The sequence below is a fragment of the Zalophus californianus genome, chromosome 3 (assembly GCF_009762305.2).
Source record: "Zalophus californianus isolate mZalCal1 chromosome 3, mZalCal1.pri.v2, whole genome shotgun sequence".
Taxonomy (NCBI): domain Eukaryota; kingdom Metazoa; phylum Chordata; class Mammalia; order Carnivora; family Otariidae; genus Zalophus; species Zalophus californianus.
In genome coordinates, this window is record NC_045597.1 from 137,928,110 (window position 1) to 137,944,566 (window position 16,457).

General features: G+C 37.8%; 1 protein-coding gene across 2 annotated transcripts in view; it reads right to left on the reverse strand.

Annotated features, from left to right (window-relative positions):
* Positions 1–16,457, reverse strand: part of CHN1 (chimerin 1) — a 195,217-nt gene that overhangs the window by 80,888 nt on the left and 97,872 nt on the right. The gene's annotated exons all lie outside the window — the stretch shown is intronic.

A 16,457-nucleotide genomic window follows, 5' to 3' on the forward strand; every position in this document is an offset into this window, starting at 1 on the left:
CTTGCAACAACTAGGGATAACTAGCCAGATGCATGTCTCCTCTAGAAGGAAAAAAATGTTCTTGTTTATCTTTTTAAACCACTTCATTATCCTGTAGGAGAAACAAGGAAAAATAAAGCTCATATCCTATTAGAACACATTCTATATTCAATTGGTCAATTCCATCATAGATGAAATTTCTATATTAACATGTTCTCTTCAAGTTGATCAATAAAAATATTCAACATACTACAGACTCCAGCATTCATGTCTTTTAATGGGAAAGCTCCATTTAGGGCTCACCTAAGTATGATGCCAGTAATCATTTAAAGTAGAGCTGATTCCAGAACCTGAGCCATACAAACAGGACAGGAGGCAACAGAAACATAGTTTTGTGATTTCTAGCCACGGGTCAATGACTTGCTCTTCCCTATTACACAGTCATTTTTCTGTGTCTCCTTGTTGAGTCTAAGCAAGAAATATCTGCAATGTGTGTGTGTGTGTGTGTGTGTGTGTGTGTGTGTGTGTGTGTGTGTGTGTGTGTGTGTGTGTGTGTATAGGGCATAGAAGTCATAAACTATTGGACTCTAGAAATTCTGTTCTCACTTTTGGGTCATGTTTTGGAAACATACTTTAAAAATTGGAGAATAATGGTTTAGTTTTATGATAATTTCAGTATTTTGCTTCCTGACTTTATGAAAGCTGATGTCACAAGGCACCAAGAACCAGTATCATGGTCTCCTAAAGGCAGTCCCAAGTGAGCCTAATTAAAAACTAAACAAATCAAAAAGAGTATATTTAATTTCATTGTTTAAAATACACAGAACAACAAAAACAGAACAGAGGTGAACTAAAACACTAAAATAATACCCTGTTTAATACTAAAATAAAGTGTTTAATTAGGACCGCAAATGTATGCAACAATATTATTCTGGTATAGGTTATATTCCAGAAGGACAGGACTTAGCAACTTAAGATTCTACTTTTAACGTATCCTTAAAAAAAGAAAAAAATTTTATAATGGTTTGAGGGTATCTCTGTTTCTGCAGTTCAAACTGAACTTTAATAATTATTTAATCTAGAACCTGACATTCTATGGTCCTTCTACTAAAATAAAATTTATCCACCTTTTGGTTCTTTAAAAGCAATTACATTTTGATTTATACTCAAGTAAATGATCCATATAATTGCAATTTCCCATTCTCTATTTTCCTGTAATGTTACAGACATATTTCTCCTGAGTAAATTTTAAGTCTGAAAAATTGGAAGGTAAAATTTCTACACCAAAATTAAATATAAAAGTTTTTTTCAGTTTAAAATACTACTTTTATAATTTCCTTTTTGCTACATATTATCGGGTTTTGGGAAATAAACCATGGAAAGCCACTTTATAATTTTTATAAGATTCTTAACAACAATAATCAGTCATAACACTGTTTAACAGGAAGTCCTTTTATATTTCAATTGTATTCAGAGGCATTTCAATGAAAGATTAGACAATTTTACTCCTTCAGGGGTTTATGATTTTACAATGCATATGACACTTAAACCAAAGACTATCTGGGGCGCCTGGGTGGCTCAGTCGTTAAGCATCTGCCTTCGGCTCAGGTCATGATCCCAGGGTCCTGGGATCGAGCCCAGCATGGGGCTCCCTGCTCAGCGGGAAGATTGCTTCTCTCTCTCTCACTCCCCCTGCTTGTGTTCCCTCTCTCACTGGAACTCTCTCTGTCAAATAAATTAAAAAAAAATCTTTAAAAAAAATAAAATAAAATAAAGACTATCCAAGCAGTGGTGGCAGGAATTTGTCACTCGAATTTCTTCTAAAATCTGAGCAGTATGGGAATGTCGGGCAGAAGGGAAGATGGCTGGCTTGGCCGCAGTTAGACTGAAAGAACAGAGAAATCTAGGGTGCTTCACAACGGGCCTATTCCTAATCCAGCCAAGGGAAGTATTTCCTGGCTACCTCTAGGTACTGGGCAAAAGAGACTAAGTAAATTTGTCCTTTCCTCTTATCATAGCAACTTTAAGAGATCCTACAAACAATTCCCAATTTCTCCTGAGTCTGCACTTCAGCTTTGGACTTCCAGTCCAATCAAAGCTCAAGTCTTAGGGAAGGTGATCAGATAACGAAAATAACTCATAATATGGGTTGATTTAAAACTTAACCTCAAAGGACAAGAAAATGAATTTCCATTTCGGAATTATGATTGATTTTTTAAGAAAGCTGCATTATTTTTACTTACAGGAACTGTACGCTTTCTTTGCCTACCCTGTGCCGCCCTCTCTTTACTTTGGAAGTTACATAAAGAACAACATCACAGCACAGACCGACAGAGTCTTCTTCTCTTCTGTGATTTGAAAGGCATGATAGAAAAATCTTTGAGGATGAGGAATGGATGTGTCTCTTCTACAAAAAAAGAGCCATAAAAGGAGAGATGCCAAATCTAAGGGCAAAGAAAGAATCCTTCCTTGTAAAAGTTTACCTCTTACAGATTGTCATTTGTGCAACATTTAACAACACACCCAGGAACTCTGTTAAATATTGGTGCTTCATAATAAAGTTCCTGTTCCCTTGATTACCTCAATAGGAAAAGGATATACATAAAAACAAGTCAATACAAACACAAGATGAAATGCTGAATTTTATTTATTTTTAGAAGTCTGTTTTGGGGTGCCTGGGTGGCTCAGTCGTTAAGCGTCTGCTTTCAGCTCAGGTCATGATCCCAGGGTCCTGGATTGAGCCCCGCATCGGGCTCCCTGCTTAGCAGGAAGGCTGCTTCTCCCTCTCCCCCTCCCCCCTGCTGTGTCTCTGTCAAATATTTATTTATTTGTTATTTATTTAAACAAAATCTTTTTTAAAAAAGTCTGTTTTAGTATTTTTTTAAAGTAAACTCTACCCCCAACATGGGGCTTAAACTCATGACCCCAAGTTCAAAGTTACATGTTCTACCAACAGAGCCAGCCAGGTGCCCCAAAATGCTGAATTTTAAAGACTTCATCTTTAGTTTGATTCCTAAAAAATGATTATAAAAATGTGTATAGCCTTGGTCTTATATGGAAAAGTTACATTTCTGTGCAGTGATTCATGAAAGCAAGTGAATCCAACGTCTCTCTCAACACTATGAAAACGAAGGAACTCACTGCTTAATAAGGTCTCAGAGCTATACTGCTTATGTCCAAGTGCAAAAGCACCATTGCATCTTGAATTAGAGTTTAACCAGGGAAAGGCAACCGTGGGGTCCTGTGTTTTTAATAGAAAACCTTAGGCTTTGGGATCAGACAAAATAAGTTTAAATCCTGGGACTGCCACTTTTTAGCTGAGTGATTTGAGAAAATCATTCTTCAGATTCTGCATCTAGAGAACAGGAATAACGTTACTTCTCTCCAGAAGGTTGTGAGGATTTCATAAGCATATTTAAGTCAAAGCTAAGTACATAATAGGTTCACGGAATGGTAGTTCCCTTTCTCCTTCTCTGTTAGGTAGGCTTCTGCAGAGGATGACAGAACATGTATCAAACAATGAAGGAAAAGAGAAAAGAGAATAACCATGCACTGAAGGGGGCTGGATGAATGACTGCTAATACAAATAACTTGTACAGGCCCATCTCTGCACCGGCTGCTTCTACAGTCAACCCAAGGCAAGGACAAGCACTCTGTGAATTTCTTTCGTGTCCCTGAATAAGTTTATAGCACCTGATTGAACAGAGTGGAATCACAGCAGAATGCAGAGAGGGGAGGAAGGGAGAAGCAATGAGTCTTTGCACTACGGCCTGCGAGTCAGGTCTCTGAATTCAAAGACCGTAGTCAGACCGAAGGCAGGACATGTGAAATGGATCTGGTGACACCAGCTGAACTCCACAGTATGGAGAACTGACTTGTAAAAACTGTTAAAGCTAAACCATTTTCCTCCATTTTTATAGGAAAATCTTTCTTTTCCTCTTTTCTTATATTTATTACCTGCATCTGCCCTTGCTTTTTTATAGCCGTTCCCTCTTTGGTGAACATATTTGAGACGAACTCTCACCTAGTTAGAGTTCAACAAAATTCACTGTCTCCAAAGTGGTACTGTGGTTAACAAATAGAAAAGAGAGACTGGGATAATGTGCTTTGAACTGCTACTGTTGTAGTACATAATTACCACTTTCTAGAAATGTCTTTTTCTCCAGTGATTTCAGGTTTGGGTTTTCATGTTTTAAAAAGCTGTTTAATGCTGTGCCCAGTTGCATTCAGATGAATTTCAAAATATATAATTCCAACATCTAGCTTTAAACAGCGAACAAAACCCTTAATACCATCCTTTCTATTTTTTAGAAGTAAACTGTACTCAAAAAATTCAGTCTAGAGGTACAAAGTGATGAAAATATGTACAAGGAATAGCCTTTGGGATTTTACTTTACTTCTTCTAAAACCAAGAATCAGTTCTGATTTGAGGTTAAAGGATTTGAAAGTATCTCTTCAAAGGAAAGCTCCAAGCTAACAGATGTTTTCTCTTAACAAAGAAACATATACAACGCACTTGTCTAAGTTAACAATAAAATGTTAGAACTATTTCCAGAAACCAAAATGCAAGAACAATTTTATTTGTCATAAATACATATTTGTGTACTGTTTACCAAAGTTAGAGAAGCTAACCAAATGATGAAATACAAGAATCTCATAAATTTAATAGTATACACACCCTTGAAAGAAAGGTTAAAACAGACACAAGAATATGATGAGGTGGGGCGCCTGGGTGGCTCAGTTGGTTAAGCGACTGCCTTCGACTCGGGTCATGATCCTGGAGTCCTGGGATCGAGTCCCACGTCGGGCTCCCTGCTTAGCAGGGAGTCTGCTTCTCCCTCTGACCCTCTCCCCTCTCATGCTCTCTATCTCATTCTCTCTCTCAAATAAATAAATAAAATCTTTAAAAAAAATAATATGATGAGGCATTGAGTTAAATACTAAAAAATGAAAGGCTGAGGAAGAGAGAGTGTAGCTATATGCAGTTTAAAAATACTTTCTCCATCAGAACCTTTGTTAGGGTATTGTGTTTGTCTATCCGGTCCTAGAAGTTTGGATGGTGGAATGAGGCAAAAGTATTAAAATATGTGAACTCATGATGATATTCCCTTGGCACAGTAAATCATCTTCAGCGAACAAAGCAAGCCAATGTGCCTAACTAAACCTCAAAAGGTGGCACCAGGCAAGCTCTGGAAGGTGGAACTGATAGAGAAGAACGAACTGAAGGTCTGCTTAAGCAGCAGTAAGATCGCTCCGCCAACACACACCTTTTCCAATCCTATCTCCAATGCCACCCCTTCCCCCACGCTGATGGATAGGGTAAAACAAGGACACTGTGAGCTGAGGGACACCAGACAGAGTTGAAGAGAAAGGTGCTATCCTGAAAATTAAGTGAAAGTTTTAAATATTGAAGATTGAATCCCCCATCTTTCTTTGTTGCCAAATTCTCAAAAGGCTTGCACTTTTCACGATAGGAGACTGGGAGATTCTGCTCTGGGAAATCTGATCCACCCAACTGAAAAGACTTAAGATCACCCTCTACTTGGCTGGTTTCTTTCAAGCTCTTACAACTACCAGTCAGCTTTTTAGTGCCAAGTAAACTTAAATATGAACAGTTAGCCAAAGACCACCTGACATCTGAGGAAAGACTCTCTCACGAAGGACAAAGACAGATAAACAGAATGGGAGAAAACTGAAGGAGAAACACTAGGATGCTATAAAAGAGAAATAAATATAAAATGCATAGAAAAAATGAAGATAGCATAAATGAGAACTTTAAAGGAAGAAATGAAAGAAAGTTGAGAAAATTTTCAAGAACAGCAATAAGATGGAAATAGAGAAAAAAAATAAGATAATCAATCCAAGAAGTCCAACATCTAAATAATAAGAGCTCTAAAAACAGGGAGCAGAGAAAATCGAAAGGGAAGAAATCCAAAAAGATAATTAAAGAAAATTCATTAAAGTTGAAGGATACAAGTTTATACAATGGACAATTAAAATAGGCTCACACCAAGAAGGGAAATATGCAAAGGTCTTCAGTGAGTAGTCCAGTAAATGCAAATCACATCTTCAGATTGGTAAAACCTAACAAGTCTGAAATACCATGCACCAGCAAAGATATAGAGTACCTACTATAACTGGCCCCTGGCATACTGTTTAACAAAAGGGTTTTATATTATCTGGTAAAGTTGAATAGATGCATTCCCTATGACATAGCAATCCTACTCCTAGACAATGCCCTAGACAATATGATTATATGGACTAGGAGACACATACACATGCACACTCACACCCTAACAGTAATGTTCTTAAATGCCTAAACCTAAAAACCACATATCCCCAGTAAAACAGAAAAAAATGTAGTACACATACTGTGATGGTTAATTTTATATGTCAGCTTGAAGGGTGTTTTCTGATGATATTAACATTTATAAGTGCACTTTGCATAAACAGACTGATCTCCATAATTGGCAATTGGGTGGGCCTCATCCAGTAAGTTCAAGGCCCGAACAGAACAAACAGATTGGCCTCACTGAGCAAGAGGGGATTCTCCAGCACACTGCCTTTGGATTTAACTGCAACACCGATCCTCCTAAGTCTCAAGTCTACCAGCCCACACTGCAGATTTAGACTCGCCAGTCCCCATAACCACGTAAGTCAACCGCTTATGATAAATCTCCTTCTCTGTATGTGTATATCCACACACATCCTATTCATTCTGTTTCTTTGTAGAACCTTGATTAATAATGAAATACTAATATAGCAAGGAAAACAAATACATGCAAAAACATGGATGAATTTTATAAATATAATGTTGGGAAAAAAGAACAAGTTACAAAAGAATACACACAATATGGTCTGATTGTATAAAGTCCAAAGGCAGGCAAAACCCAAATGCTATATGCAGTATATGTAGTACACAAAATCGTATGTCTGGATAGTAAGACTACAAAGAAAAGCATGAAAAAGATTAACTATAAAGTGACCACAGTCGTTAACCATTGTGTGGAAGTGGGGGACAATGACAAGCAAGGGAGATACAGGGAATTTCTAGATTACCATTAATATATCTTGATGTGACAGGGATTATATAGATTTACATATATTTATGTGTAACCAATTTTTAAATTGTATTTAAATTTTACATGCTTTCCTATATGTTTTATTTTATAATAAATTTGTTTTTAAAAATATACCATCCAAATGACAAAGAACCTTAACCTGGAAGAAAAAGCCATCAGAAACAGATTCCCTCCCTGTAAGCCCTTTACACTACAGAACTTAAGAATATAAATTTAAAGATTTTATTTATTTTATTTTAGGGAGAGAAAGTACGTGTGTGAGTGGGGGGAGGGGCAGAGGGAGAAACTCTCAAGCTGACTGCGCTGAGTGCGGAGCCCGACCTGGGCCTTGATCTCACGACCCTGCGATCAAGACCTGAGCCAAAACCAAGAGTCAGACACTCAACCGACTGAACCACCCAGACGCCCCTTAAGAATATAAATTTAATAATAGAATTCAATGATGAGTTTTTAAAAGAATGAGGTAAGATTATAGAGCTAAGAAAAAAAATGAGTACCTACACAGTTACTACAAATCTAATAAATCACTAGAAATGACCAGAAATACAATCAACAGGACTGAAAGGCCAATCGAGGGTGTAGAGATAAGGGCTTAAATCATCAACTGCATGGCTAAAGAAAAATCAAAGAGTAAATCAACTGCAAGTACCTGATAAACATAGACGACTAAGACAATCCAACATAAAAACTGTGCCTCAAGTTCAGATGCCAACACATGGAACAGAAAAATTATTCAGAAACAGAATTTGGGAAATACTCCAGCAAGGGGAAAAAGGAACTGAATCTCAAGACCAAGAACACACTGTTTCATGGATGAGCTTATAAAAATACTATCAACATTAAGACAAATCCTGGTTTAAATTACTAAATTTGAAGAATAAACAAGGAATTTCTCAGATAACCAGGCAGGAAACTGTCACTTTCCCTTATATAAGGGGGTGGAAAGCAAGATTGTTCTCAGACTTCTCTACACTCACAATAAATGTCAAGAAACAGTGGATTACCATCAAGTATTGAGGGTAAGAAAAAAATACACTGAAGATATTCTATCCAAACAAGCTGTTGTTTAAATTAAAGACAACAGAAGACAATCTTGTTATAAAGTTATAGCTTCCCTAAGTCTTTAGAAGCCAATGAATGAAGATGTCAGTTTTTTTGGTGCCCCCCCCCCCTTTTTTTAAGCAATACTGCACTTAGGAGGAGCAATTCAACATTTTAGAATACTGATGCCTTTAAGAAATGCCTAGAATCTTACTTAAGCTAATAAATGACCATTCTTTACAATAGAACTAGAGTTATTAGAATTTCACTTCCATGAAATGCAGTGACTCTCTTGATCATGCACTGGTGAATGAGCTTGCTATGTCTTTAGGATACAACAGAACTGTTGTAATGAAACCCAATTCAAGTGAAAGCCTGGTGAGACCTGTTCCATTACACTAAATGGTCTTCATAGAGCCCGAAAGGCTCAAGCCTTAAAGGTGTCTTAAATTCAGGGAAGAGCTTATTCACTGGTAAAATCTCTTGTTAACAATTTTAATGAGAGTGCCTTGCATCTTGGAATTCATAAAATCTCTCCTACTCATGTTTTCTTCCCATTACCTACTCATTCTTGCCAACACCCAACTCACAGCCTTCCTCATTTCTATCATAATCTCTTAAACAACAATTGTTATATAGAATGTCAAGGATAAGTTAACGGATGTCACAGTCAAAAACATGAATAAAAACTCACTGCTATACTGTACTTGTAACACAGTCAGATTTTTTTAATTTTTTATTGTTATGTTAATCACCATATATTACATCATTAGTTTTTGATGTAGTGTTCCATGATTCATTGTTTGTGCATTAACACCCAGTGCTCCATGTAGAATGTGCCCTCTTTAATACCCATCACCAGGCTAACCCATCCCCCTACCTCCTCCCCTCTAGAACCCTCAGTTTGTTTATCAGAGTCCATCATCTCTCATGGTTCGTCTCCCCCTCTGACTTACTCCCCTTCATTCTTCCCCTCCTGCTATCTTCTTCCTTTTCTTTTTTCTTAACATATGTTGCATTATTTGTTTCAGAAGTACAGGTCTGTGATTCAACAGTCTTGCACAATTCACAGCGCTCACCATAGCACATACCCTACCCAATGTCTATCACCCAGCCACCCAGTCACAGATATTTTTTTTTAAGATTTTATTTATTTATTTGAGAATGAGAGAATGAGAGACAGAAAGCGCGAGAGGGAAGAGGGTCAGAGGGAGAAGCAGACTCCCCGCTGAGCAGGGAGCCCAATGTGGGACTCGATCCTGGGACTCCGGGATCATGACCTTAGCCAAAGGCAGTCGCTTAACAAACTGAGCCACCCAGGCGCCCCTCCGTCACAGATATTATTTTATTTGACCAGTGATTCAGTAAGGTTAGAAAAGATCATTTATTTGAGCAAGTATATGTCAATGTCATTCCAAAAAAGATGTTTTGGGTCATCACAAAAACACACCTATTTCAGTGTACTGTTCAATTTGATAGCTAACTAAATTATAATAAAAAGATTTTAAAAATGAGAATGACTATGTTAAGATAATAAAATGCATATGGCCCAATCAAACCTTTATGGAAGAAGAGAGGATGGCTTAGTTTTCTGGAACTATAATGCCTGGCGGAGCTATTAATTAATAATGTGCTTTGGTGAACTTTACCTACAGCTACTGGCTCATCTACCAATCATGAGATAAAACTGTATGTTGAATGAGTGAAGTACAAGAATTCTGTCTTCTCTTATTTTACAAAAATCTTAAGTCTGAAAGATGAGACTCTGTGATTATCTAATTCTTTGCTATTGCTTGTTGTAGATCCAGGCCCCTAGGCTCTACCCCAGACCATCAGATTCAGAATCTCCGTTGGTAACAAGATCTTGAGGTAATTCCTATATGGCTTGAAGTCTGGGAAACACTAGCCTAATTCGACCCCCTCACATTATCAATGCAGCAATGAAGACATTCAAATTCCTAAACGGTAAAATAGAGAGGCTAATAGAAATAACCCCGAAGCTCAAAACAATACAAAATTAAAAAAAAAAAATTCAACCCACTGTTTAAAATAAAATGGTTCTTTTTCTAAATTAGTACCAGCTGCTTTTTAGTCTCTTTCTGGAAAGCCTCCCAGTCCAACATGAGTCCAAGTGCACTGTGCTCCCCAGTACTTCTAAGCACTGCCAGAGCAGCAGGTCCCCAACCAAACTAATCCATCCTGTCATCTCTTGAGAAAACCATTCCTTCTCCAACATCCCTTAATGGAACCACCACCCACCGTCAACCCCGCCTAAACGTTCATAATTATTTGAGATTCTTCAATCTCCCTCTACATTTAAACTTTTATTTATTGACTGATCTTTCTGAGTCTATGCAAACTCTGCCCATTCTGCCTACAGCCATGAGCCTTTGTTCCAGGAAAGATCTTATCACACTACCTTCCCTTTTGAAAACTGTTAATGGTTCATTACTGCCTATAAGAAAAAGTCCAAACACTGTAGCAAGTCCTGAGCCCTTGAGAATCAGTTATTAGTTTTACTTTGAAAGCAATGGAGACTGGCAGTATGTGGCACATATTAGACCCTAAGTGGCAGCAGAAAAGAATTAGTAAAGGGTCCATTAATACTTTCCCCTAAGTTGGCCAGCTGAATGTAACAAAAAAAAAAAAAAAAACACAAAAAAAACCGCAAACCCAAAAAACAACTATTCTAAAAAATACATGTATAACAGAGAATTGCCCAAATAGAAGCAGATTACTAATTTTGTGATAATTACCGTGATATAGTATTTGTCATGTATAGAGCTGTAATGTTTTCCATATTGTTAACTGGGAGTAAATAAATGAAGAAATAACTTTTCTCATGCAGTGAACCAATTATAATAATTTCTCCTACCTTGTTTTCATTTTACCATCAAATCGGAGAAACAACAGTATGTCTAGCCAATAAATAAATGGATGTGCTTACTTATGGAAAAGTATTATACACACATTTTAATCTTTTTAAAACAAGAATAGGTCCAGAAACGAAGAGTGTATTTGTATAATTAACAACATATTTGGCTTCTTCAAGAGCTGGTAATTAGTCCCACTAACAGCTTATTAAAGTCTTGTTTTTGTGAGTATACTACTTCAGGATAAAAAGTCACTCTATGATAGGAGTTTATAAGAGCATGGAGTTATATATGTGTGTGAGTGCTTATAGAATTCTATACATATACATAAGGGCATAAACACACACACCCCCACATTGTTCATATATAGGTTTTTCAGATTCCTACTATTTAATTCTCTTAAACAACAAAATGTTTTATTTAATCCTTCCTGTGTAAACTATACAATTCTAAATATCACACATGGACTATAATTTAATATTTAAAATATTAAAGTTACTAATAATTAACAATAGTTTAATATTTTCTTAAATATTAAGGTTCATTATCATGAATATAACTAAAATTCTAGTGTCTGAATATCCCACAGGCTATTTGTAATGTATTGAGTCAGCCTTTCCTTGGATCTACATTGCCCCCAATCACTGAATTTTTAGTTCTTGAATCTAGTTTTATATTTTTAAATCCTCTTTGTAGGTTACCACCTGTGTTCACCTTCTAACTTGCTACTTTTTATTGGCTGTAAGCTTGGGGAAAAGATACGAGGATTTATTAATATTTTATATAAAACTATATTAAATAAGACTCTAATGGGGATTACTGACCATTCCTTTGCAATCAACACACAGGCTCCATGGTAGCTAGGTAGCCACTCAAAGACATTTCCCCTGATTTCCAGCCTCCTGGCTGTATTTTAGAGATCCGAGGTTGCCAACAATTTGACTTCCAGACAAATAGGATGTTACTGTAGCGGAGGTAAGCCTAAATTTGACTAAATATATACCTTTAAGTTTGTTATCTAGTGGTCATTAACAATCAGATATTACTAAATAAAATGGATCATAAAAATGCCTCACTCTAAAAAGCAATTTATTAATGTATATTCTATAAGAAACTGCATCCATTTGAAGTGCACAATTCAGTGAGTTTTGACAGATCCTATCACAGATTCAGAATATTTCCAACATCCCCAAAGCATCCCTACATCCTTTTGTGGCCTACCCTTTTTTTCCTTATCCTATTCAACCACTTACCTTTCTTGAACTATAATTTTCTACCATTTTCTGTAAATGGAATCATACAGCACATATTCTTTTTGTGTTTGGATGTCTCAGCTTTTATAAACCATCACTTTTAAACTGATGGATACTGTTCTCATTGGATTTTAATTGCAACTAGACCAGGATTTCAGGCTGCGGAGAAGCAATAAATGAAATTTGTAATTGCTTTTTTGCTTCTAGGGTTGTTCTTAAATAGCCAATTACATCTGATTAAGATGTAAGTACCAAATATAATCAACCTGTTAGTTGGAAACAAAGAATTATCAACATAGCCATGGTTGCAAATCACTGACTTTTAAATGGCTAATAAGCAAAAGGCTTAAAATGTAATGCATGATATATCTATGTGTGTACATTCTTTTAAAAGATTTGTTTATTTGAAAGAGAGAGAGAGAGAGAGCACAAGTGGGGGGGCGGGGGCAGAGGGAAAGAGTCTTAAGCAGCCTCCGCGCAGAGCCCTACGTGGGACTCGATCTCATTATCTTGAGATCACAACCTGAACAGAAACCGACTGCACCACCCAAGCGCCCCTATGTATGTTCATTTTTATAATACTATTTAATATTTTCGAGTGTTCTGTGCTAGGCACTATGCATGCCTTCTCCCAAAGAATCCTTCCAATAGTATGAGGTATTATTACATTCTCATTTTATTGATAAGGAAACTGAGACTTAAGGGAGGTAAGTAATTTGCCCAAAGTTTTACAGAAAATGCTGGAACCAGAGTATGAATATATCTAGAACTGTCTGACTGCAAAGCCACGTTCTGAACCACTGACCATATATACTGATTTAAAACCACAGCATCAAAAAGTTCATCAGAAGCTCAATAATTGGGTTATGTACGTTTTAGAGCAGCATGGCAAAAGACTCATGAATACCTATCCACTTAAGAGATCCTTAGATAGGGGCGCCTGGGTGGCTCAGTCGTTAAGCGGCTGCCTTCGGCTCTGGTCATGATCCTGGGGTCCTGGGATCGAGCCCTGCATCGGGCTCCCTGCTCAGTGGGAAGCCTGCTTCTCCCTCTCCCACTCCCCCTGCTTGTGTTCCCTCTCTCGCTGTGTCTCTCTCTGTCAAATAAATAAATAAAATCTTTTAAAAAAAAAGGGAGATCTTTAGATAAGAGCAATAAAGAAAATGAAAAACGGTTCTTTAGTTCCTACTTCAACTGTATCACAGGGAGGCATTCTAAGTCTGATAATTATCCAATGCAATTTTATTAAATAAGCCAGTATATTGGGGCACCTGGGTGGCTCAGTCAATTGAGCATCTGCCTTCAGCTCGGGCCGTGGTCCCGGGGTCCTGGGATCAAACCCCACACTGGGCACTCTGCTCAGCAGGGAGGCTGCTTCTCCCTCTCCCTCTGCCCCTCCCCCCTGCTTGTGCTCTCTCTCTCTCTCTCTCTCTCTCTCGCAAATAAAAGCTTTAAAAAAATAAAAAAATAATAAAAATTAAAAAAATAAGCCAGTATACACCAAGCAGTGCAGGAGGTTCAAGGAAACCAAGAAGACTAGTTCCTGCGTTGGAGGACGTCAATTTACTGTAAAGACAGACATGTAAATAGATGATAACTGTAGGTGGTAACTTGTTCTTAGGTATACTCTGGGAACATGTGAAGAGCTTTTCCCAAAATAAATGAATAACCATGTGATCAACAGTACAAGGCATAAATGTATTCAGTAGAAACTCAAATATCATCTTGCACATTAGGTACCATCCCTAAAAATAAAAACACCTGAGTCATGAACAGATTTCTAAGTGATCCTAAAAACCTGGCAGCAAACATCTAACGGAAACCTTAAGAAAAATTTTGAAAGACCTAGCAGGATGAGTCAATCTGCAGCTTGGAAAATGACCACAACTGAGAACAGAAGCAGGGCCAAAAGCTAACACAATTGTCTGAAATGAGCAGATGAGGAGCAGAAGGACAGAGAAGCACTCACTCAGAACAATGACAAGAGCCATAGGGCAGCTATTTTAGCCTAAGAACATCATGAGATATTCATAGGATATCTGTTCTACTAGCCTCAGGGAAGATAGGACAATTTGAGGGGGTAGGGATGGAAAGAGAAACCAGAAGAAATATTCAGTACACTTAATAAGATAAAGGTAATGTATATAAAAGATATAGAAGAGCAAGATGGATGAACAGGAAGTCCCAGCCCTCCTTCCTCCATAGAACCATTGAATTAAAAACATATGGACTAGAATTCTTTTATGAAAACTCCAGAACCCATTTAAGAAACTGCATGCAGGGGCGCCTGGGTGGCTCAGTTGGTTAAGCGACTGCCTTCGGCTCAGGTCATGATCCTGGAGTCCTGGGATCGAGTCCCACATCGGGCTCCCTACTCAGCGGGGAGTCTGCTTCTCCCTCTGACCCTCTTCCCTCTCGTGCTCTCTATCTCTCATTCTCTCTCTCTCTCAAATAAATAAATAAAATCTTTAAAAAAAAAAAAAGAAAGAAAGAAACTGCATGCAGTACTGCCAGGCAAGTGCAAAGCCAAGACAAGCCTCACTGGAACAGCTAAGAAGGGCTATTTCATGTTATCTATGACTGTTCCTTCCCCAAGACAACACAGTTCAGCTTGGCTTGTGGCTTCTCCCCTAACGGTGGGTGTGGAGGAAATAGAGTGGGGCATTCTGGCGTTGTGGAGGGCTGCCCAAGGGACGGGTTAGTATCTCACACGATTCAGCGTGCTAAGGTAACTGGCATGGTTTGGATGCCTGGGGGCTTCTGAAAGCAAGGGATAATGGGAGCAGCTTGCTGCAGCATCAGAGAGCCTGCAGTGTCACAGATGGGCTGGCAGGGCTTGGTGCAATCCGGAGAAGGTGCCCAACTTGTTGTTTCTCCCTCAGAAGGGAGAAGGGGCATATATCCAATGTTCTGGCTTTTCAGAGAGCTTCCCAAGGGAATGGTGTCTGTCTTGCCTGATTTGGGAAGCTTCCAGGGAGCTAGGATGCTTCAGATGCCTGGAGGCTAGTGAGAACAAGGAGAATAGGGCAGCTTGCTCCTGTAGCACCCAAGAACCCGCAGTACCTTAGACAGATACCAGATGGTACAAGAGTACAAGGTCCTGAAAACGAAACTGACAAACCTCTTTAATTGAGAAATCATATGAGCTTCTCCCCTATGGGGAGAAGTCACCCCCCCACCACCACCCAAAAGGTGTCAGAGACCTCCAAAATCTATACATGTGCTGATTGGTGAAGGCTTCTTCTGTATGAAACCAGTCCATAAAGCCTGGAAAAAGTGGGTATATTTACAAATGGAAAAAAACTCAGAAAAAAAACAAATACAAACCACATAAAGAACCAGGGAAACATGTTCCAATCAATGGAACAAAATAAATTCCCAGAAACCAACCCCAAAGAAACAGAGATCTGTTAATTATATGACAAAGAATTACAAATAATTTTCTTAAAGAAGCTCAATGATCTAAAAGAGAGCACAGTTAGACAATTAAGTGAAATAAAATCAGGAAAAAGATGCATGAACAAAATGAGAATATCAAGAGAGACAGAAACCCTTAAAAACAACCAAACAGAAATTTTGGAACTAAAGAATAATTAGAAAAATTTGGTCAACTAATATTCCACAAGGGATCTAAGAATACCCAACGGAGGAAAGCACAGTCTCTTTAACAAATGATGCTGGGAAAACTGGAGAAAACACATGCAGAACAATGAAATTGGATCCCTATCTCACACAACAAACAAAAATGAACTCAAAATGGATCAGAGATTTAAACATAAGAACCAATAACATAAACTCCTAGGAAAAAAAACATAGGGAAGAAGCTCATTGACACTGGTCTTGGCAATGACTTTTTAGACATGACACCAAATGCATAAACCCCAAAAGCAGAAATGACAAATGGGACTACATCAAATTCAAAAGCTTCTGTGCAGCAAAAGAAACAATCAACAAAATAAAAAGACACCCTACAGAACAGGAGAAAACTTTTGCAAACCACTTATCAAATAAGGGGTTAATATCCAAAATATATAAAGAACTCATAAAACTTAACAACAAAAAACCCCAAACAATCCAACTTAAAAATGGGCAGGCGAACCAAAAAGACATATTTCCAAAGGGGACATCAAAAGGGCCAACAGACAGATGAAAAGATGTTCAATATCACTAACCATCAGAGAAATGCAAATAAAAAAACCACAATGAAGTATCACTTCACACCTTATAGA